Source organism: Rhinopithecus bieti, unplaced genomic scaffold, assembly GCF_001698545.2.
Source record: "Rhinopithecus bieti isolate Rb0 unplaced genomic scaffold, ASM169854v2 scaffold_5026, whole genome shotgun sequence".
NCBI lineage: Eukaryota > Metazoa > Chordata > Mammalia > Primates > Cercopithecidae > Rhinopithecus > Rhinopithecus bieti.
In genome coordinates this window covers 424,792-447,448 of record NW_016804667.1, presented here as the reverse complement: position 1 = coordinate 447,448, position 22,657 = coordinate 424,792, and the positions used below count along the sequence as shown (strand labels likewise).

At 35.9% G+C, this 22,657-nt stretch overlaps 1 protein-coding gene and 1 pseudogene across 16 annotated transcripts in view; one reads left to right on the top strand and one right to left on the bottom strand.

Annotated features, from left to right (window-relative positions):
* LOC108528181 (uncharacterized) overlaps nucleotides 1-22,657 on the bottom strand; it is a 172,121-nt gene that overhangs the window by 93,123 nt on the left and 56,341 nt on the right. The gene's annotated exons all lie outside the window — the stretch shown is intronic.
* Nucleotides 5,369-6,474, top strand: LOC108528180 (tRNA methyltransferase 10 homolog A pseudogene; annotated as a pseudogene).

The window sequence follows — 22,657 nt, the reverse complement described above, 5'->3', positions numbered from 1 at the left end:
TTAATGTTATTATACTAGAAACCAACAGTTTTAGCATAAGAGGGAAAAAAACACAAACATAAAACCAAAAATGTTAAGTAAAATTCCTATAATCCCAAATTTGAAATAGAAAAGTTTTTTAGAACAAACTGTTTGCAAGGTTGACCCTGTGAACTTGGATTTCGAAGTGTTGCCACCAGTCCCAGAACTACTAAGACAGGTCACTGTGCCTAAACAGTTTGTACAATGTGGTTTAAGTTAAACACCTCCTCTCTTTTTGAGAGTCTGGAATTTTGTATATGCCATGCAGAGAATGCCTAGATAAGCAGCCTCTAATAAACACCCTGGGCACAAAGTCTCTAGTGAGCTTCCCTGGTAGACATTTCACATGTGTTGTCACAACTTGTTCCTGAGGGAATTAGGTTCATCCTGTGTGACTCCATGAACAGAGGACTTTTCAAGGCTTGTGGCTGGTTTCCTCCAGACTTTGCTCCATTTGCCTTTTCCCTTTACTGGTACTGCTTTGTATCCTTCGCTATAATAAATCACAGCCATGAGCATGACTATATGCTGAGTCCTGTGAGTCCTCCTAGTGAGTCACTGAATCTGGGGGTTGTCTAGGAATTCCTAAGACAGTGGGAAACTTTACAGACTAATAAGCTGGTTTCCTCAACAAATAAATCGCACAAGACAAAAAGGAGGAAAAAAATCTTATAAAGAAATTTAATAATAAATTTTTTAATTTTAATTTTTTGTTTCAGTTCCCCTATGGCAAATACTGATTGGAACAAAAAATTAAAATTTGTTATTCAGAAGCCATAAAACTCAAAAAAAGTTAAATTGATTGCAGATCATTTTTGTATAAGTCCATGTCATTTATACTCTTGAAGTCATTTAAGCTTAAAACTGCACTAAGACTTTTGGAATATTCTGTATAAACAAACTAAATTTGACTAAAGAAGAATATAGAAAACCTGAACATATTCATGATATCAAAGAAATTAATTCAGCAGTCAAAAATATGTCCACAAGAAAACATCAGTCAAAAGTTGTTTATAGACAAGTATCACCAAATCTTAAAGAAACCGGTAACCCCTATTTTAAGCAAGATATTCCAAGAATAAAAAATAGGGAAAGCTATCCAGCTTATCTTATAGGACTAGCGTATTAGTCCATTTTCATGCTGCTGATAAAAGCATACCCAAGACTGAGAAGAAGAAGAGGATTAATTGAACTTACAGTTCCAAATGGCTAGGGAGGCCTCAGAATCATGGTGGGAGGCAAAAGGCACTTCTTACATGGAAGCAGCAAGAGAAAATGAGGAAGAAGCAAAAGCGGAAACTCCTGATAAACCCATCAGATCTCGTGAAACTTAGTCATTGTCATGAGAATAGCACAGGAAAGACCAGCCCCCATGATTCAATTACCTCCCCCAGGTCCCTCCCACAACACACGGGAATTCTGGGAGATACAATTCAAGTTGATATTTCGGTAGGGACACAGCCAAACTATATCATTCTGCCCCTGGCTCCTCCAAATCTCATGTTCTTATATCTCAAAACCAATCATGCCTTCCCAACAGTCCCCCAAAGTCTTAACTCATTTCAGCATTAACCTAAAAGTCCACAGTCCAAATTCTCATCTGAGACAAGGCAAGTCCCTTCTGCCTACGAGCCTGTAAAATTAAGAGCAATCTAGTTACTTCCTAAATACAATGGGGGTACAGGTATTGGGTAAATACAGCTGTTCCAAATGAAAGAAATTGGCCAAAACAAAGCAGTTACAGGGTCCATGCAAGTCTGAAATCCAGCAGGGCAGTCAAATTAAATGATCTCCTTTGACTCCAGGTCTCACATTCAGGTCATGCTGATGCAAGAGATGTGTTCCCATGGTCTTGGGCAGCTCCACCCCTGTGGCTTTGCAGGGTACAGCCTCCCTCCCAGCTGCTTTCACAGGCTAACATTGCATGTCTGCAGCTTTTCCAGATGCATGGTGCAAGCTGTCACTGGTCTACCATTCTGGGGTCTGGAAGACGGTGCCCCTCTTCTCACAGCTCCACTAGGAAATGCCCCAGTATGAACTCTCTGTGGAGACTCCAACCCCACATTTCCCTTCCACGCTGCCCTAGCAGAGGTTCTCCATGAGGACCCCGCCCCTGCAGCAAACTTTTGTCTGTATATCCTGGCGTTTCCATACATCTTCTGAAATCTAGGCAGAGGTTTCCAAACCTCAATTCTTCTGTGCCCTTGCGGGCTCATTACCACTAGGAATCTGCCAAGGTTGGGGCTTCCATCCTCTGAAGCCACAACCCAAGCTTTACATCAGCCCCTTTCAGCCATGACTGGAGTGGCTGGGACACAAGGCACCAAGTCCCTAGGATGCACATAGCATGGAGACCCTGGGCCTGGCCCCAAAACCACATTTTTCTTTCAGGCCTCCCGGTTTGTGATGGGAGGGCCTGCTGTGAAGGTCTCTGACATGGCCTGGAGACATGGTCTAGAAACATTTTCCCCACAGTCTTGGGGAGTAACATTAGGCTCCTTGCTAAATTTGCATGTTTCTGCAGCTGGCTTGAATTTCTCCTCAGAAAAATGGGTTTTTCTTTTCTACTGCATCATCAGGCTACAAATTTTCTGAACGTTTATGCTCTGTTTCCCTTTCAACAGCACCCAAGTCACCTTTTAAATGCTTTGCTGCTTATAAGTTTCTTCTTCCAGACACCACAAATCATCTCTCTCAAGTTCAGAGTTCCACATTTCTCTAGGGCAAGGGCGAAATGCTGCCAGTCTCTTTGTTAAAACATAACAAGAGTCACCTTTGCTCCAGTTCCCAACAAGTTCCTCATCTCCATCTGAGATCATCTCAGCTTGGACCTTATTGTTCATATCACTATCAGCATTTTTGTCAAAGCCATTCAACAAATTTCTAGGAGGTTCCAAACTTTCCCACATTTTAAACCTGTCTTCTTCTGAGCCCTCCAAATTGTTCCAATCTCTGCCTGTTACCCATTTCCAAAGTTGCTTCCATATTTTCAGGTATCTTTTCAGCAACACCCACTCTACTGGTACAAATTGACTGTACTAGTCTGTTTTCATGCTGCTGATAAACACATACCCGAGACTGCGAAGAAAAAGAGGTTTAATTGGACTTACAGTTCCACATGACTGGGGAGTTCTCAGAATCATAGCAGGTGGTGAAAGGCATTTCTTACATGGCAGTAGCAAGACAAAATGAGGAGGAAGCAAAAATGGAAAACCCTGATAAACCCATCATATTTCATGAGACTTAGTCACTATCATGATAATAGCATGGGAAGGACCGACCCCCATGTTTCAATTAGCTCCCCCTGGGTCCCTCCCACAACACATAGGGATTCTGGGAAATACAATTCATGTTGAGATTTGGGTGGGGACACAGCTAAACCGTATCAACTAGTATAATCTCAATGCCCAAAATGGCAAAAATGGATAAGAAAAGACTATAGGCAGGCTCATTTACTAACAGAGATGAAAATGTCCAACATAAATTAATGAATTTAATCAATTTAGTTAAGCAAAGTGTGTCCATCTATATCATCTAAATGTCTATGTCTATATACATATATCTACTTAACTGTGTCATAATCAAGTAAGATTTATCCCAGGAATTCAAGGATAGACTGACATTGCTAAATCTAGTAATGTAAGCTGCCATATTAACATATTTAGGAGAAAAACCGTAAGATCATTTCAAAAGATACAGGAATAAAAATTCAACATCTATGTACTATATTAAGAAACTTTTAGCAAACTAAGAATACAAGAAAATTCTCTTAACCTGATATTTAATAGTAGAATTTTAAAGCATTCTCTTTAAAATCAGAAACAATATAAAAATGTTTGTTAGTACTGCTTCAAGTTAGGCCTATACAGGAAATCCCAACCAGTTTTTTGGGACTTTTTGGGTTTTTTCTTTTTTGAGACGAAGTCTCGCTCTTGTTGCCCAGGCTGGAGTGCAAAGGTACAATCTCGGCTCACTGCAACCTCTGCCTCCCAGGTTCAAGCGACTCTCCCTCCTCAGCCTCCCAAGTAGCTGGGATTACAGGTGCCTGCCACCATGTCCAGCTGAATTTGTATTTTTAGTAGACACGGGGTTTACCATGTTGGCCAGGCTGGTCTCAAACTCCTGACCTCAGGCGATCCGCCTGCCTCAGCCTTCCAAAGTGCTGGGATTACAGGCATGAAACACCATGCCCAGCCCCTAACAAGTTTTAAAAGTCTAAGAATTGAAAAAATAAAAATTATTATTTACAAATAATATGATCATACAGAAGATCCAAGAGAATCTACAAACTGTCAAAACTAATGAGACAATTCAACAAGGTTACTGGGAATAAGATCAACATGCAAAAAATTAATAGCATTCCTACACAGAGGCAATACCCAAGCATAAATGTAATAAAACATCTCATTCCAATAGAAACAAAATCATAATGTATCTAGAATATATCTAACAAAATCTGAGTAAAACTTTTACAGAGGAAATTCTAAAACTTTACCATCAGGCATAAATGGAAATTTAAATGAATGGGAAGATATACCATGTTGGTAGATGAAAAAAATTCAGTTTCATAAAAATGTCTGTTCTCACTAAATTATTTCAATAAATTCAATTCCACTAGAAATCCCATGAAGGTTGTTAACAGAACTTGACAATATGACCCCTATAATTCACATGTAAAAGAAAAGACTGAAAATAAGATACTTTTGAAGAAGATGAACAATGTGGAATGATTTATCCTAACAGCCATCATCCTATTATAAAGCTATGATAATTTAGACAGCATAATGTTGGCATAGAGATAAACAAATCAACCACACAGAATAGGGAACCCAGAAACAGAACCACATATATATGGCAATTTGGTACTGAATATTGTTGGTACTCTATACTAGAAAGTTGGCAATACAAATCATTGAGGAAATGATAAATAATTTTCATAATGATACTGAGAAAATTAGTTACATATGGAAAAAAAATTAGACCATCTCGCGAAATAAACTCCAGGTGGATTTTTAAACCTTAAGGCTAGAAAGCAAAATTGTAACATTTTAGAAGAAAACTGAAAATTAACCCTATGACATCAAAATAGGAAAACTTTCTTAAGACCCAAAAAAGTAGAAGTCTTAAAGGGAAAGGCCAAAAATATTTACACAGTAAGTTTTGAAACCTCTATACATCCATACATCACAAACCAAGTAAAAAGATAAGCCGGTGTAACTACCGCCCCTGCCTCTGGGAATTGAAATTTCTGTGGAAGGAAGCGTGAGCGGTAACCAGGCCAACCTAGAAAGGCTTTCTTTCTGAGATTTCACTTCCCTATCAACTCCTCAGCTCGAGGCACCAAATAATGTCATCTGAAATGTTGCCAGCATTTATTGAAACTTCTAATGTTGACAAAAAGCAAGGCATAAATGAACATCAAGAAGAAAGCCAGAAGCCAAGATTAGGTGAAGGGTGTGAACCAGTATCTAAATTAAGACAAATGAAAAACTAATAAAACAGAAACAACGGGAAGAGCAACAGGAACTCTGCAAACAAAAGCAGAAAGAAAAACGGTAGAGGAAAAAATTGGAGCGACAATGTCAAATGGAATCAAACTCAGACGGAAATGACAGAAAACGTGTTCGAAGAGATGTTGTTCATAGCACCCTTCGCCTCATTATTGACGGTAGTTTTGATGACTTGATGGTATTAAAGGACATTAAGAAACTTCATAAGCAGATTCAACGATGTTACACAGAAAACCGACAGGCATTGCATCCTGTGCAGTTTTACTTGACAAGCCATGGAGGTCAGCTGAAAAACAACATGGATGAAAATGACAAAGGATGGGTCAACTGGAAGGATATCCATATCAAACCAGAGCACTATAGTGAACTCATAAAGAAAGAAGACCTGATTTATCTTACATCAGATTCACCTAATATACTGAAGGAATTAGATGAATCAAAGGCTTATGTGATTGGAGGATTAGAAGATCACAACCATCACAAGGGACTCACATATAAACAAGCATCAGATTATGGAATCAATCACGCACAGCTCCCGCTTGGAAATTTTGTGAAGATGAATAGTCGAAAAGTTTCGGCAGTTAATCATGTGTTTGAGATTATTCTGGAATACCTGGAAACAAAAGACTGGCAAGAAGCATTTTTTACTATCTTGCCCCAACGGAAAGGAGCTGTTCCCACAGACAAAACCTGTGAAAGTGCTTCTCATGACAATCAGTCTGTCAGGATGGAGGAATGTGGATCGGACAGTGATTCCAGTGAGGAGGAAGATAGCAGAAATGAACTAGATTCACCACGTGAAGAAAAGCAGGATAAGGAAAATCACACTGAATCTACAGTGAACTCTCTGCCACACTAATGTTACCTGGTTTCCTTTTAGTTTAAGGAAAAATTAGGAGAAAGCGAGGTGCTGTATAGAATATTGAAATTGGAAGAACATTTTATTTTCTGTTATTTCTGCTGTGAATTTTAAAACTTTTTTTGGACCTAAATAATAATAAAAAAGCCCTTTAAACTTTGTAAGAAAATATTTTGATTTAGAATAAGAAGATTTAAATGTGTATTTTGTTTGTTTTAAAGCCTCAAATAGTAGTTTCTAGATAATTTTACTTTATTAATATATTTTCATATTCTTTAGAATGTGCCTTCTGACCTTTCAGTTTTTGAATTTTACAGTCACATCAACATCTTTATGATCTATTGCCTATGTATCTGTGAGGGCACATGTTCATAAATAGGTAAAAACAAAAGAAATGAAATGTAAATGGACAATAAACATATGAAAGGTTGCTCATCCTCACTATTAGGGAAATGCAAATGAAAGCAAAACAACATTTCACACTATATTCTAATAATATTACGTATAAGCAAGTATATGAGGAAAAGGAAATCTTACCCACTGCTAGTGAAACATAAATTGGTATTGCTACTTTGGGGAATGACTGACTACATCATGCAAAGTTGATAATGATTACAACCAACAAGCACACACCCTAAAGAAACCTTTACACATACCTGGCAAAAGAACAAGCATAAAAGTGTTCCTTACAGCATTGTTTTAACATTTAATACCTAGAAATAGACTAAACATCCGTAAATAAGTGAATAAAATGCAGCACATTTATATAATGAAACACTATGTGTATCACTGTAGATAAATCTCAAAAACATAATGCTGAGTAAAAAAAACAAGCTCCAGAATATGTACAGTATGATACAATTTATATAAGTTTAGGAACATGCAAACAATAGTATACACCAGAACACTCTGCAATAATGAAAATGTTCAGTATCTGCATTGTCTAATACAGCTGCCTCTAGCGATATGTGGATATTAAAGAATATTAAACACTTATAATATGGCTAGTACTCCAAAGAAACTGAATGTGTTTTCTTTTAATTAATTTAAATAGCCACATGTGGCTAGCAGATACCATACTGGTAGAGCAGGTATATAAATTTATGAATACATAAATATAAATATATACAATCAAATAAATAAAGCTGGAGGAAGAATACATACCAACTTCAGGAAAGTGGTTATCTCTGAAGAAGTAAAATGAGACAGAATGGGATGTGAAGGAACTCAAGAATCCTTATGAATTTTATTTCTTTACAACAAAATAAATATAAAGCAAACGTCAAAATACTTAACATTTTAAATCTGGTTAAAATATTGTTAATATTGGTTAGTCTGCTTTTCAATATGTTTGCAATTTTCCCTATTTAAAATTTGTAATATTTCCTATTTTAAACGTTTCATTTTCATTTCTTTGAAGTATTTCCTTTTTAAAATTTTTAAATAACTTTTTGAAATTAAACTGTATTTAAATCTTTATACCTGTAGAGCTAAACCCAAGGGATCAACTATCTTATGTATAGTCTTGATGAATATGTAAAACATTGAGAAAATAAGAAACTAGAGCAAAAAAATGATACCATATGCTTGTAGAGTTCCTAATTTACGAGATGTTTTACAATTAATTTTCAAAGATCTAACCAAAATATCTCAAAAATGTGTTATTTTACTTAGATTCTAAATAGAATGAATTGAGACAAACATGAGTTTATCTTATAGGTAAGTTAGAACGATTAAAAATACATTAAATAAAATACTGAAAATAGCATGACCCAGGGTCACGGCAGTTTTTATTAACTTTCTAGAACCAGTTTATATTAACTTTATGTGTTCTGTTTATCTAGGTTTCCTCATTCGTATAGGCTGAACTAAAGAGTCTCTGATTTCACTGCAATTCTTTTAAGTTTAGAACTTTTAATCAAGTTTCATTTCTTCTTTCAAATGCATATGTAATAAGTTATTTAGAATAATCATTTCTTTGTATCAAAGTGTCAAAACTCTGCACATCTGAAATCCATATTCCCTTAGTGTCATCTAACTCCTCCTCCTTGCCCATAGAAAAGACAGAAAAAGAAAGAATAAAGTAAATACATGATCAGCTAGTCAATGATCCATGGTTCTCAAAGAACCTCATTTTTCAAAAATGGAAGCTTTTCTACTAGGTGGTTGTGACTTTTAATGGGTCTTATAATCAACACATAAAATCCTCCAGCTATTTTATTTTAGATATCCCAAGACTCTGAACAGAAAACTGATTCTCTATATAAGTTGCAGCTTTGTTCACATTAATGTTTTTAATTCACAAAAATCTAAAACTTATATATTAGCCAGAAATATCAATTCATTCAGTGTTCTCTCCAAGTTATCATGCAGTCAAAGAATGTGGAAGAATTAGGTTTCTCTGTGCTATTCATCCATACAACTCTTAGTTATATCACTCCGTTCATGACAGAAATGCCCAGATTAGAGAAGTCTGATTGTTTATTATTGTTCTAACTGACCTGCACAACTGTTATTATGTAATAAAGTTTTGGGTTAAATTATTTCGGATGGTGGTACAAATGACAGGAAATGGCAGTAATTCTCTTCTTTTCATTTTTTTGGCAAAATTATTGAGACACTCCTGACCTCTATCACCTTTCATAAAATACACATACAACTTAAATTCATGTGATGCTCAATTTTATGTGTCAATTTGAATGGGGCCACAGGGTGCTAAGATTAAACATTGTTTCTGAGTGTGTCTGTGAGGGCATTTCTGGATGAGTTTAGCATTTGAATCAGTAGTCTCAGTAAAGTACATTGCCCTCCCCAATGTGGTTGGCCATCATCCAAATAATTGAAGGCCTGAATAAAACAAAAGGTGAAGGAAGGAAGAATTCACACCTTTTTGCTTCCTGCCTGCCTGTTTGAGCTAGAATATGGGTCTTCTCCTGCCGCTGGACTGGGATTTACACCATCAGCTCACCTGGGTCTCAGTCCTTCAGATTCAGAATCACATTACACCACCAGCTTTCCTAGGTCTCCATCTTGCAAGGAGTAGATCATAGGACTTCTCTGCTAATTCCTCAGAATAAATGTCCCTTACAGTCAGGTGCTACTTAACAATATTCAGGTAATGATGGATCTCATATATGACTGCGGTCTCAAAAGATTATATGGAACTGAAAAATCCCAATTGCCTAGTGACACTGTAGCCATCATAATGTACTACATACAAATATGTACAGCAGGGGTCCCCAAACCCTGAGCCATGGACCAGTACCAGTCCGTGGCCCGTTAGGAACTGGGCCGCAAAGCAGGAGGTTAGCGGTTAGCCAGCAAGCATTATCACCTGAGCCCCACCTCCTGTCATATCAGCGGTGGCATTAGATTCTTACAGAAGCACAAACCCTATTGTGAACTATGCATGCAAGGGATATAGGCTGCACACTCCTTATGAGAATCTAATGCCTGATGATCTGAGGTGGAACAGTTTTATCTCAAAACCATGCCCCATCATCCCTGGTCCACAGAGTAATTGTCTTCCACAAAACCGGTCCCTGGTGCCAAAAAGGTTGGGGACCACTGATATATAGTACATAATACTTGATAATGATAATAAATGACTATGTTACTGGCTTATGTATCAACTAATACCAGACTTTTTATTGTTATTTTACAGTGAGCTCCTTCAGGAGCCTCAGGCAAGTCCTTCAGGAGATATTCCAAAAGAAGGCATTATTATCATAGAAGATGATAGCTCTATGCATGTTATTGCCCTTGAAGACCTGCCAGTGGGACAAGATGTGGGATGGAAGACAATGATATTGATGATCCTAACCTTGATTAGGACTAGGCTAATGTGTGTTTGTATCTTAGTTTTTAATAAAAAATAGTTTTAACAGTGAAAAATTACAAATAGGGAAAAAACTCAGAGAATAAGGAAATAAAGGACTTTTGTGCAGCTGTATAATGTGTTTATGTTTTAAGCTAAGTGTTATGTGTTTTAAGCTAAGTGTTATTACAAAAGAGTCAAAAGTTTTTTTAAAGTTTATAAAGTAAAAAAGTTAATTTATCAACTTTATTTAAAATATTTATTTAAAAGGTTAATTTATTGTTGAAGGAAGAAAAATATTTCTTTATAAATTTAGTATAGCCTAAGTGCACAGTGCTTATAAAGTCTACAGTACTACACAGTAATGTCCTAAGTTTTCATATTCACTCACCACTCATTCAGCCAGAGCAACTTCCAGTCCTGAAAACTCCACTCACGGTAAGTGCCCCATATAGGTGTACCATTTTTTATCTTTTATGCTGTATTTTTATTGTAGTTTTTCTATATTTAGATACACAAATAATTACCATTGTGTTACAAGTGTCAACAGTACTAAGTACATTAACATGCTGTACAGGTTTGTGGCCTAGGAGCAATAGGCTAAACCGTATAGCTCAGGTATGTAGTAGGCTATACCATGTAGGTTTGTGTAAGTATATTCTATTCTGTTCACACAAGGACAAAGTCACCTAATGACACATTTTTCAGGAAGTATCCCCATCATTAAGCAACACATGACTGTATATCCTATTGGCTCTGTTTCTCTTGAGAACTTTCCCTAACAGTTAACAAATGTTTCCTGTAGACATACAAGCAGCCAACAAACATATGAAAAATTCTCAACATCACTAATCATCAGAGAAAGGCAAATCAAAACCGCAGTGAGATGCCATCTCATACAAGTCAGAATGGCAATTATTGAAGAGTAGAAAAACAACAACAGATGCTGGTGAGGCTGCCGAGAAAAGGGTATTTTTATACGTTGTTAGAGAAAATGTAAATTACTTCAGCCACTGTGGAAAGCAGTTTGGAGACTTCTCAAAGATCTTAAAACAGAATTACCATTGAACCTAGCAATCCCATTACTGGGTATATATCCAAAAGAAAATAAACTGTTCTACCAAAAAGACACATGCACTTGTATGTTCATTGCAGCACCACCCACAATATCAAAGACCTGGAATCAACCTAGTTACCTACCAACAGTGAATCTGGATAAAGAAAATATGGCATATACATACCATGTAATACTATGCAGCCATAAAAAAGAAGAAAATCAAGTCCTTTGTAACAAGAAGGAGGTCATTATCCTAAGTGAATTAAGGCAGGAACAGAAAAACAAACACTATATATTCTCACTTATAAGTGGGAGCTAAACAATGGGTACTCATAGACATAAAGATAGTAACAATAGACACTGAGGACTACCAGAGGGGAGAGGGAAAGCAGGGGACAAAAGCTGAAAAGCTAACTACTGGGTACTATGCTCATTACCTGGGTGACAGGATCAATCATATCCCAAACCTCAGCATGATGCAATAAACCCAGGTAACAAACCTGCACATGTAACCCTGAATCTAAAATAAAAGATAAAATTATTTTTTAATGTCTCCTGGAATTAATTAGCTTCCCAACCTTAATAAGGCAATATTTTTCTTACTAAACATAAGTACTATTTTAGCGTAGGGGAGATTCAAGCTTGTAAAGTACAAGGGAACAGAATCCCCCCTATCCAAAAGGAAAAGCATTTTATGTTTCATTAATTCTAGTTACAATAGTTGACCCTCATGAGAACACCATAAACCAGGATTTGATAGACAGGATTACAGTGTAGTTCAGTATATAATTACAATGCAGTTTGAAACACAACTTACCTTTCATGTTCTATTATATATTCAAAGTCAACATAATACTGCTGGATGTTAAATACAGGACTACTTATAGGAACACTTGTTTTAAGTCGAAGAATTGAGAGGAAAAGGAGAAAAAATATTTTCAATTGGTATTTCTAGTAACACCCAGTGCTGCATATTCCATTCCAACTACTAAACATGCAATGAATTGTTACTCTTTGATAAATCTAAATCAAAATAAAAAGGAAACACGAATATAAGCTACACTATCCTCATGATTAAAGCATACAGCTCAAAGTCATACATTTTTATTCCTCCAGCTTCCAATCAGCCAAAGGATTTTTACCTCCAGCACCCATTAAACATGAAATTCATTCAGGGAGCTCTATGAGTGATAAAGTAAAGCTGCTGTCATAAAGTCTGGCCAGTTTCCTCTGCAAATCTAGGAGAAAGGCTGAGAGTATGTAAGTGTTGACATTATTTATAAATTACTTGCTATTCAGCAATCAATAAGAACTTAAGTATTATTAACATATCTCTTTTATTTCACTTAAGAAAAACATTTTAGTTGGAGCAATTCTTGCTGACGCACTGAATTAAATGCTTGAGGAAACAGATCTAATATTATACAACAGTATAATTAGTAATCAAAAAGGCTAACCATTTAATTTTAAAGAACTTCAAGCTGAGATTTAAGCTTTGCTCAACCCAAATGTCCATCTGTGACAGACTGGATTAAGAAAATGTGGCACATATACACCATGGAATACTATGCAGCCATAAAAAAGGATGAGTTTGCATCCTTTGTAGGGACATGGATGCAGCTGGAAACCATCATTCTTAGCAAACTATCACAAGAACAGAAAACCAAACACCACATGTTCTCACTCATAGGTGGGAACTGAACAATGAGATCACTTGGACTCGGGAAGGGGAACATCACACACTGGGGCCTATCATGGGGAGGAGGGAGGGGGAAGGGATTGCATTAGGAGTTATACATGACATAAATGTATGAATTGATGGGTGCTGACGAGTTGATGGGTGCAGCACACCAACATGGCACAAGTATACATATGTAACAAACCTGCACGTTACGCACATGTACCCTAGAACTTAAAGTATAATAATAAATAAATAAATAAATAAATAAGAAAAAAAAAGAAAGAAATGAAGAAAAGAAAAATACTTTTGTTTCATGAAACCAAAATATCCTTTTTAAAAATGTTTTAAATTTCTTATAAGCTCTGCTTATAAGAATAAACAGAATAAGCTCTGCTTATAAGAATAAAAATACTGTATAAATAGTCCATGTAACAAAGCAAAATTTAAAGTGAAATTAATGGGTTCCCTCTATAAGGTTAAATTTCAACAAAAGTAAAAACATCGATAAGAAATAATATAAATTTTTAATGCTTTAATGCTTCCATTAATATCTTAGGGGAAGAATTTTATTTAGCAAGCTTCTTAGTTCCCAAAGTCTTATTTTCTTACTTTTCAAGGCAAAGAAACACTATATATAACAAAGTGACATGTGTAAAGAGATAATTTAGCATATGGACTTATTCCACTGATTTTAAGTGTATGAAGTAAAACTGTGTGTTTTGTTCTCTAATGTTTAACGTTATTTTTTAAATTGATTTCAAATCATNAAGAAATAATATAAATTTTAATGCTTTAATGCTTCCATTAATATCTTAGGGGAAGAATTTTATTTAGCAAGCTTCTTAGTTCCCAAAGTCTTATTTTCTTACTTTTCAAGGCAAAGAAACACTATATATAACAAAGTGACATGTGTAAAGAGATAATTTAGCATATGGACTTATTCCACTGATTTTAAGTGTATGAAGTAAAACTGTGTGTTTTGTTCTCTAATGTTTAACGTTATTTTTTAAATTGATTTCAAATCATTCTTTATTATATCAAAATTGTTTAAGTTTACCTAGCTAATTGTGGGTGGGATAGTTACTCCCGATCATAATTGTTTCAAAACTCTTACCACTAGAACCCTGTGATATATAAGATACATGTAATAATGTTACAGATTACTAATTGTAGTTCCCCACTTCTTTTCATCATTCAAATATGTACCATCATTACTTTTTCTATTTCTCTCAAATGTTGTGAGTTCTCTTAAGACCACATACCTCTCCTTAGTGTTTATGGCTGTTTTAATTTTAAACTTAATTGTGAAATTATTTGATTAACAACTATCTCTTATACTAGACTGTAAGCAAGGACAGAAATCATGTCTCTTTTCACTTTTACTTTATCCTCAACATCTAGCATAGTGTCTGGCTTAGAGTATATGATCAATAAATATGTGCTAATTGATGGATAATATTAACAATAAATGGTGATTTTTTCCCTTCACTTTTAGAAAATCTTTCCTATCTGCAGTATAAATTGGGCCTTACTAAATAGATGACTGAATAGAGATAATGCCAGAAGATCTTCCTCACATGCAGCTGAACATCCAAGAAACATACCACTTTTGTCTCTTTTTTATACCTTTTTTACTTATTTATGGTTAAACATAAGGTAATAAACTGAAAACAGAGTACATCCCTTATCAATATCTACATCCAATGAAGACTTCAAGGATCTGCTGAAAAGGTACATAATAAGAACAGAAATTAATAACCATGTAACCAACAAACTGATGGCCAAGTTTTCATAGTTAATATGGTCAAATACTGGAGCAAAGACAACTTGTGTCTGGCACAGATAACTGCACAAAAAATGAATGAATGAAGTCTTCTCAAAAGGAACTAGCTCTTGCTATGCCTACTGCAGTATTTTTCTACATCCAGACAAAATGTATATGTGCATTTTATATATACTCCACACAAACATACTCACACACAGTGTTTTCAGAGGAAGTAAACAAGGTCAAAAGGTAAGATTACAAGACTATAATCTGAAGGGAATTTTAAATATAAGGACATACATGACCTGAAATATATGGTCCATATTAAACTTCTTTCTAATCCTCTGACAACAGACAAAACAGTTGACCTTCCTGGAGTGTTCTCACCCTTTCTAATAAAGAGCATGGTTGATATCTCTCATATTAATGTAAAAGAAATAATAATAAAAAACTTATATTTGTACTGTTTTCTTTATATCCCTTCTTATTCTAAAGAAAGTATTTTAGATGGTATATTAAACAGTACTTTATAATTCACAAGGCATTTCCCCATAAATTCTCATTTAAGCTACACAACAACCCTATGAGTTATAGAAGTAAGTATAACACTATTAGCCCTATTTTACAAACGAGAACACTAAGGGCCAAAGAAGTTCAGGGAACTATCAGAGATACAAAACTAATAAGCAGAAAATCCAAGACCATAACCCAGATGTTCTGACTCTTCATCTTTTCATTGTACCACAAACAGTAATGTAAAGTTAGAGGTATTTAAAATACATAGTGGAAATACCAAATATTAAACTAGCAGTGTATTTCTGTGAGTTTAGAAACTAGGACAGAATAATCTGAGTCTTTTGTATTACCAGAAAATAAATATCACTAATTTGGAATATTACATTTCTTCTTCCACCACGCAATGCACTAGTTAACAATAAATTTACTAGAATGGCACCTATAAGCCAGACTCAAAGATAAATCTAACAGCAGATTCACTCAATTACACAGTTAATACAAACTATTATATAGTTTTTTATTGAAGAATATAATGAAGATATTTTCCTGAATCTCTCACTGATAAAATGCAATCTTATCAATCGATTCACATTATTGTTTTATATATACTTCTCATAAAGTATGTTTGTCTTATTATCATCCTCCCTAAAACTCCAGTAAGATTTTTGTAGTCATCCTCAGGTTCTAAATGGAATAAGTAATTATTTGATACTTTCTTGCTAAGTCTTTAAAGATATTATACAGCTGCTGATGTATGTTTGTGCTGGCATTGTAGAGTCGAGTCTTGGGAATACAAAATCTGATTTCAGAGAAATCAGATTTTAGTTCAAATAAATGAGCCACTTTCTTCAGCTGATAAGACTCTTCCTGAAAGAAAAGCACCAAGTAAGAAACACACTGGTGATACCTCCTGTTAGTTCTTTACAATCCTAATCAAAACTTTTTTTAAAATTTTACTTCATTATATACTTTTCTTTTGACATTTTCTCCTGTGATGGTTTAATTTTTGTTAGTTTTGTTTGTTGTATGTCTGAGTGTAATCCCATTATGTCAACATACATTGTATTAGATATTTAAGACAAAAAATGTAACTATGTAATTGCAGAATATCCTCAAAGATCTCATTAGAAAGGGAAGAAAATTTTAAAAGAATGAAGTAGGTACTTTTCTTACAAATTTACAATGTTACTGAGCAATAATAATCAGGTAACATCATCAGTCATACATGTATGCCATAAAACTTAAATGTAATCACATTTACTTATATTCTTCTTATCAGAAGAGTTGAATGATATAAACAAATTGGCCACCAAGACTTTTATGCCATATTCTGGGGAAAACTGGGTTAAAGTAGGAAGAATGAGACTATGTGGGTGACCTATTACATACCACTTTTTGTAGTTTACAAACTTGAATAAGTTTCAACTAGAAGGAAAAATAAGAAAATAAAATCGTTATCTGCATTTCTTTATTCAAAGAGACAAGGTCTTGACATGTTGCCAAAGCTGTTCTTGAACTTGGGGCTTAAGCGATCCCCACTCCTCAGCCTCTTGAGTAACTAGGACTAGAGGCATGTGCCACTGTGTCCACCTTCTCTGAGATTTTTTGAATTATTATTCAAAAGACATCTATAATATATTACAGGTCGAAAATTATCTTTGAAATTTAGGCTCATGAGAACAAGAGTTTTTCAAAATTGCTTTTACGATAAATGTTAGTAATGTGATACAGACATAGTGGTAAGTAGACCTAGTGTCTCCAGACCTGAGACTGTGTAGAAATAGTAGAAAGACCACTGAATTGCTCTTTTCCAAAGTTATTAGACTGATGGTCTTACAATTGGTAGGGTATTAGAATACTATAATTCTGGCTTCATCTTTGTACGGAAACTTACAGTTTCAACATATTTCCACATGATGATTTCACTCCATTCTCCCAATAACCCTTTCAGGGAGATAAGATCCCCATTTTACAGATGAGAAAGCAGAGGCTCAAGGAGACTAAGGGATTTTCCAAAGATCATACAATTTCAGAAATATAATATGAACTCAGATTTTTTATTTCCAAGATGATACATTTGCCTTCATCTGTACTTCAGTTTCTTTATATTTAAAATGGTGGCAATTATATCTATGTGACACAGATATAATTACATTGCTCATTTAATTCTCAACTATTTAGTGAGTAGCAATTATGACAGATAATACTAAATAATATGCATTTTGAAAGCATTTTGGTATTTAAGTATATAAAAGCAAAACAACCGGCCAGGTGCAGTGACTCATGGCTGTAATCCCAGCACTTTGGGAGGCCGAGGTGGGTGGATCACGAGGTCAGGAGATCAAGACTATCCTGGCTAACACAGTGAAACTCCATCTCTACTAAAAATACAAAAAAATTAGCCAAGCGTGGTGGCGGGTGCCTGTAGTCCCAGCTACTCAGGAGGCTGAGGTAAGAGAATGGTGTGAACCCGGGAGGTGGAGCTTGCAGTGAGCTGAGATTGCACCACCGCACTCCAGCCTGGGCAACAGAGCAAGACTCCGCCTCAAAAAAAAAAAAAAAAAATTCCCACATAATGTAGGGTGGCAGCAGTAAAGAAACTGGTCAGGGCTGAAAGGGAACTGATGTCAAAGCTGATAATTTCATCCACAGTATTACGCTTCCTCAGACTTCCTAAGATGTACATCTAAGAGATATCATGGTACAGACTGGTGAAGAAATTTATTAAAGTAGACTTAAAGTAGATTAACACAGTCTACCAGACTATTAAAAATTTTTAATTAAACCCAAAAAACTCACTACACTTAAGTGGCCTCTTAGAGATTAGGATCTAAAGTCAGCACATAAGAAAAATTTGCATGTGGTCAAAATCCCTTAAGGCAATGGCATGTTGAAGACTGACATACTTTCTCTCATATCAGTTATCTTTTTACTTTGGTTGTGTACTAGATGAATTAGTTGGCTTGTATTTCATACTGTATATCAAAAAAAAAATACATAACTTTAAACCCAAGAAACACACTCAGCCTAGCACACATAAAAGAACTGAGACTGACAGGAATAGCAGATTTACATTTCACATTCACTCCACAGCACACATTCATTGAGCGAAATATTTTAATTTCTCTTTCTTTTTGGCCAAATCTTTATATGCATATGTATTTAAGTAAAGCAAATGTATGATATGACTCCACTGTGTAAATCATTAAAATAGAAAACATAAAGATATATAGTCACACTAATATTCACATGTGTGGGAATATATATCAAATAATTGCCCACACTGCATGATGCTGAAAGGACCCTGAATTCTATTTCTACATTGTATGTTTTGGTAATAACTTAGTAAGTTGTCAGTGTATACATAACCCCATCAAAGAATGTGAAAGTATATATAAGTATATATTAAATTTTCCAAAGGAAATTTCCAAAGGACCTCTAAATCAATGCTTCTATTTAGACATACATGTTAGAATCTCCATGTCTGCTGTTACTGCCCAGTAATTCTTAATGTTTAACAAAAAGAAAAATATCCAACTTGATTCCAAGAAATGTGTGATCTTCTATAGAAAAAAAATTCTGCAACAACTGCTACTATATATCTTCAACATAACACTTAAAATATAATATACTGTGTTTGAAAAATTAGACAAAATAACATTTAAGAAGTCTAAACCAAAAGAAAGAAATTCTAGAATATTACTCATCTATGATGACTCAGTATAAACTGACATTTCTCCTAGCAGAGGTTTTAAAATCCGCTCTATTTATGGAAAGACAATTAAGCATTACTGTATCTGAGGTCTCAATGTTACAAATCAGAGAACTTTAAAAAGACAAATTCACATTCACTATTATTTTGAGTAATATATAGATCCTATTAAATTCCATGTAAATCACATAAATCAAACAGAAAATGTGATCTACCTATTTAAAAACTGAACTACACATATTCGTATTACTATAATAGTTTCCACATGCTCAAAACTAAAGTTTGTTTACAATTTTAGTTTTTAATAGTCAGGATTAGTTGTTTACTTTTACATCTTTGAAGCCTGGAAATAGATTTGTTTTGGTAACTCTCCACTTTTTTGTTAATGAACACTTCCATATTGTGCTCTTTTTGAAGAACACCAAATCCACTTGAAAAAGCTGTTAAACTCACAGTCCCATTTTCACATATTGACAATGCTCAATTACTCAAAGAAACGTTCCTTTAAAAGTAGACTAATCATTGAAATTTTAAAAAGCTCAAACAAAAAATACATAATTTTATTTTATTAATAGTGTCCTTTTTACTCAACAAGAGGAAGTATACAGGCTCTACTGAATGAAGAATGACTTGATCTGAATTACAAAGTATTTAATCTAGGACCAGATTTTCATCCTATAAACTCCAAGAAATTTTTCAAGAGAAGTATAGCCTGTTCTTAAGTGGTTTTCTTTTTCATACCCCAGTGGTGCCTGGAACACCAGCCAGAGAGAACCATTCACTCCCCTGGAAAGGGGGCTAAAGTCATGGCCCAAGTGATCTATAGCGGATCCCACCCCAATGGAGCCCAGCAAGCTAAGATCCCCTGACTTGAAATTGTCGCTGCCAGCACAGCAGTCTGAAGTCGACCTGGTATGCTTGAGCTTGGTGCGGGGAGGACGTCTGCCATAACTGAGGATTGAGTAGGCAGTATTCCCTTCACAGTGTAAACAAAGCCTCTAGGAAGTTCCAACTGGATGGAGCCCAAGGCAGTGTGGCAAAGCCACTGTAGCCAGATTGCCTCTCGAGATTCCTTCTCTCTGGGTAGGGCATCTCTGAAAGAAAGGTAGCAGCCCCAGTCAGGGGCTTATACATCAAACTCACATCTCCCTGGGACAGAGTACTTGGGAGAAGCAGCAGCTGTGGGTGCAACTTCAGCAGACTTCCTGCCTGCCAGCTCTGAAGAGAGCAGCGCATCTCCGAGCACAGCCCTAGAGCTCTGCTAAGGGACACACTGCCTCCTCAAGTGGGTCCCTGAACCCCATGCCTCCTGACTGGGAGACACAGTTGGACAGCAGGGTTGGACAGACAACTCATAAAGAAGAGCTCCGGCTGGGATCTGGCAGGTGCCCCTCTGGGACAAAGCTTCCAGAGGAAAGAACAGGTAGCAATCTTTACTGTTCTGCAGACTCCGCTGGTGACACTCAGGCAAACAGGATCTGGTGTCGACATCCAGCAAACTCCAGAAGAACCTGCAGCAGAGGGGCCTGACTGTTGAAGGAAAATTAACAAGCAGAAAGAAATAGCATGACCATCAACAAAAAGGACAACCACACAAAAACCCCATCTGAAGGTCACTAAAATCCAAGATAAAAAGTAGATAAATCCATGAAGATAAGGAAAAGACAGCGCAAAAGGCTGAAAATTCCAAAAAACAGAATGCCTCTTCTCCTCCAAAGGATCACAACTCCTCGTCAGCAAGGGAACAAAATGGGACGGAGAATGAGTTTGACAAATTGACAGAGGCAGGCTTCAGAAGATGGGTAATAACAAACTCCTCCAAGCTAAAGGAGCATCTTCTAACCCAATGCAAGGAAGCTAAGAACCTTGAAAAAAGGTTAGATGAAATGATAACTAGAATAACCAGTTTAGAGAAGAACATAAATGACCTGATGGAGCTCAAAAACACAGCATAAGAACTTCGTGAAGCATACACAAGTATCGATAGCCGAATCAATCAAGCAGAAGAAAGGATATCAGAGATTGAAGATCAGCTTAATGAAAGAAAGCATAAGACACGATTAAAGAAAAAAGAATGAAAAGGAACGAACAAAGCCTCCAAGAAATATGGGACGATGTGAAGAGACCAAACTTATGTTTGATTGGTGTATCTGAAAGTGACAGGGAGAATGGAACCAAGTTAGAAAACACACTTCAGGATATTATCCAGGAGAACTTCCCCAACCTAGCAAGACAGGCCAACATTCAAATTTAGGAAATACAGAGAACACCACAAAGATATTCCTTGAGAAGAGCAACCCCAAGACACATAATCATCAGATTCACCAAGATTGAAATGGAGGAAACAATGTTAAGGGCAGCCAGAGAGAAAGGTCGGGTTACCCACAAAGGGAAACCCATCAGACTAACAGCAGATCTCTCTGCAGAAACCCTACAAGCCAGAAGAGAGTGGGGGCCAATATTCAACATTCTTAAAGAAAAGAATTTTCAACCCAGAATTTCACATCCAGCCAAATTAAGCTTCATAAGCAAAGGAGAAATAAAATCTTCTACAGACAAGCAAATGCTGAGAGATTTTGTCACCACCAGGCCTGCCTGACAAGAGCTCCTGAAGGAAGCACTAAACATGGAAAGGAAAAACTGGTACCAGCCACTGCAGAAAGATGCCAAAATGTAAAGACCATCAACACTATGAAGAAACTGCAAATAATGTGCAAAATAACCAGCTAGCATCATGATGACAGGATCAAATTCACACAAAACAATATTAATCTTAAATGTAAATGGACCAAAGACCCCAAAGAAAAGACACAGACTGGAAAATTGGATAAAGAGTCAAGGCCCATTGGTGTGCTTTATTCAGGAGACCCATCTCATGTGCAAAGACACAAATAGGCTCAAAATAAAGGGATGGAGGAAGATTTACCAAGCAAATGGAAAGAAAAAAAAGCAGGGATTGCAATCCTAGTCTCTGATAAAGAGACTTTAAACCAACAAAGATCAGAAAAGACAAATAAGGGCTTACATAATGGTAAAGGGATCAATGCAACAGGAAGAGTTCAATATCCTAAATATATATGCATCCAATAAAGGAGCACCCATATTCGTAAAGCAAGTTCTTAGAGGGCTGCAAAGAGACTAAGACTCTCACACAAAAATAGTGGGAGACTTTAACATCCCACTATTAATATTAGGCAGATAAATGAGACAAAAAGTAACAAGGACATTCAGGACTTGAACTCAGCTCTGGACATAGTAGACCTAATAGACATCTACAGAACTCTCCACCCCAAATCAACAGAATATACATTCTTCTCAGCACCACATTGCATTAATTCTAAAATTCACCACATAATTAAAAGTAAAACACTCCTCGTCATGTGCAAAAGAATGGAAATCATAACAAGCAGTCTCTCAGACCACAGTGCAATCAAATTAGAACTCAGGATTAAGAAACTCACTCAAAACTGTACAACTATATGGAAACTGAACAACCTGCTCCTGAATGACTACTGGGTACATAACGAAATGAAGGCAGAAATAAAGATGTTCTTTGAAACCAATGAGAACAAAGACACAAAATACCAGGATTTCTGGGACATATTTAAAACAGTGTGTAGAGGGTACTTTATAGCATTAAATGCCCACAGGAGAAAGCGGGAAAGATCTGAAATCAAAAACCTAACATCACAATTAGAATAACTAGACAAGCAAGAGCA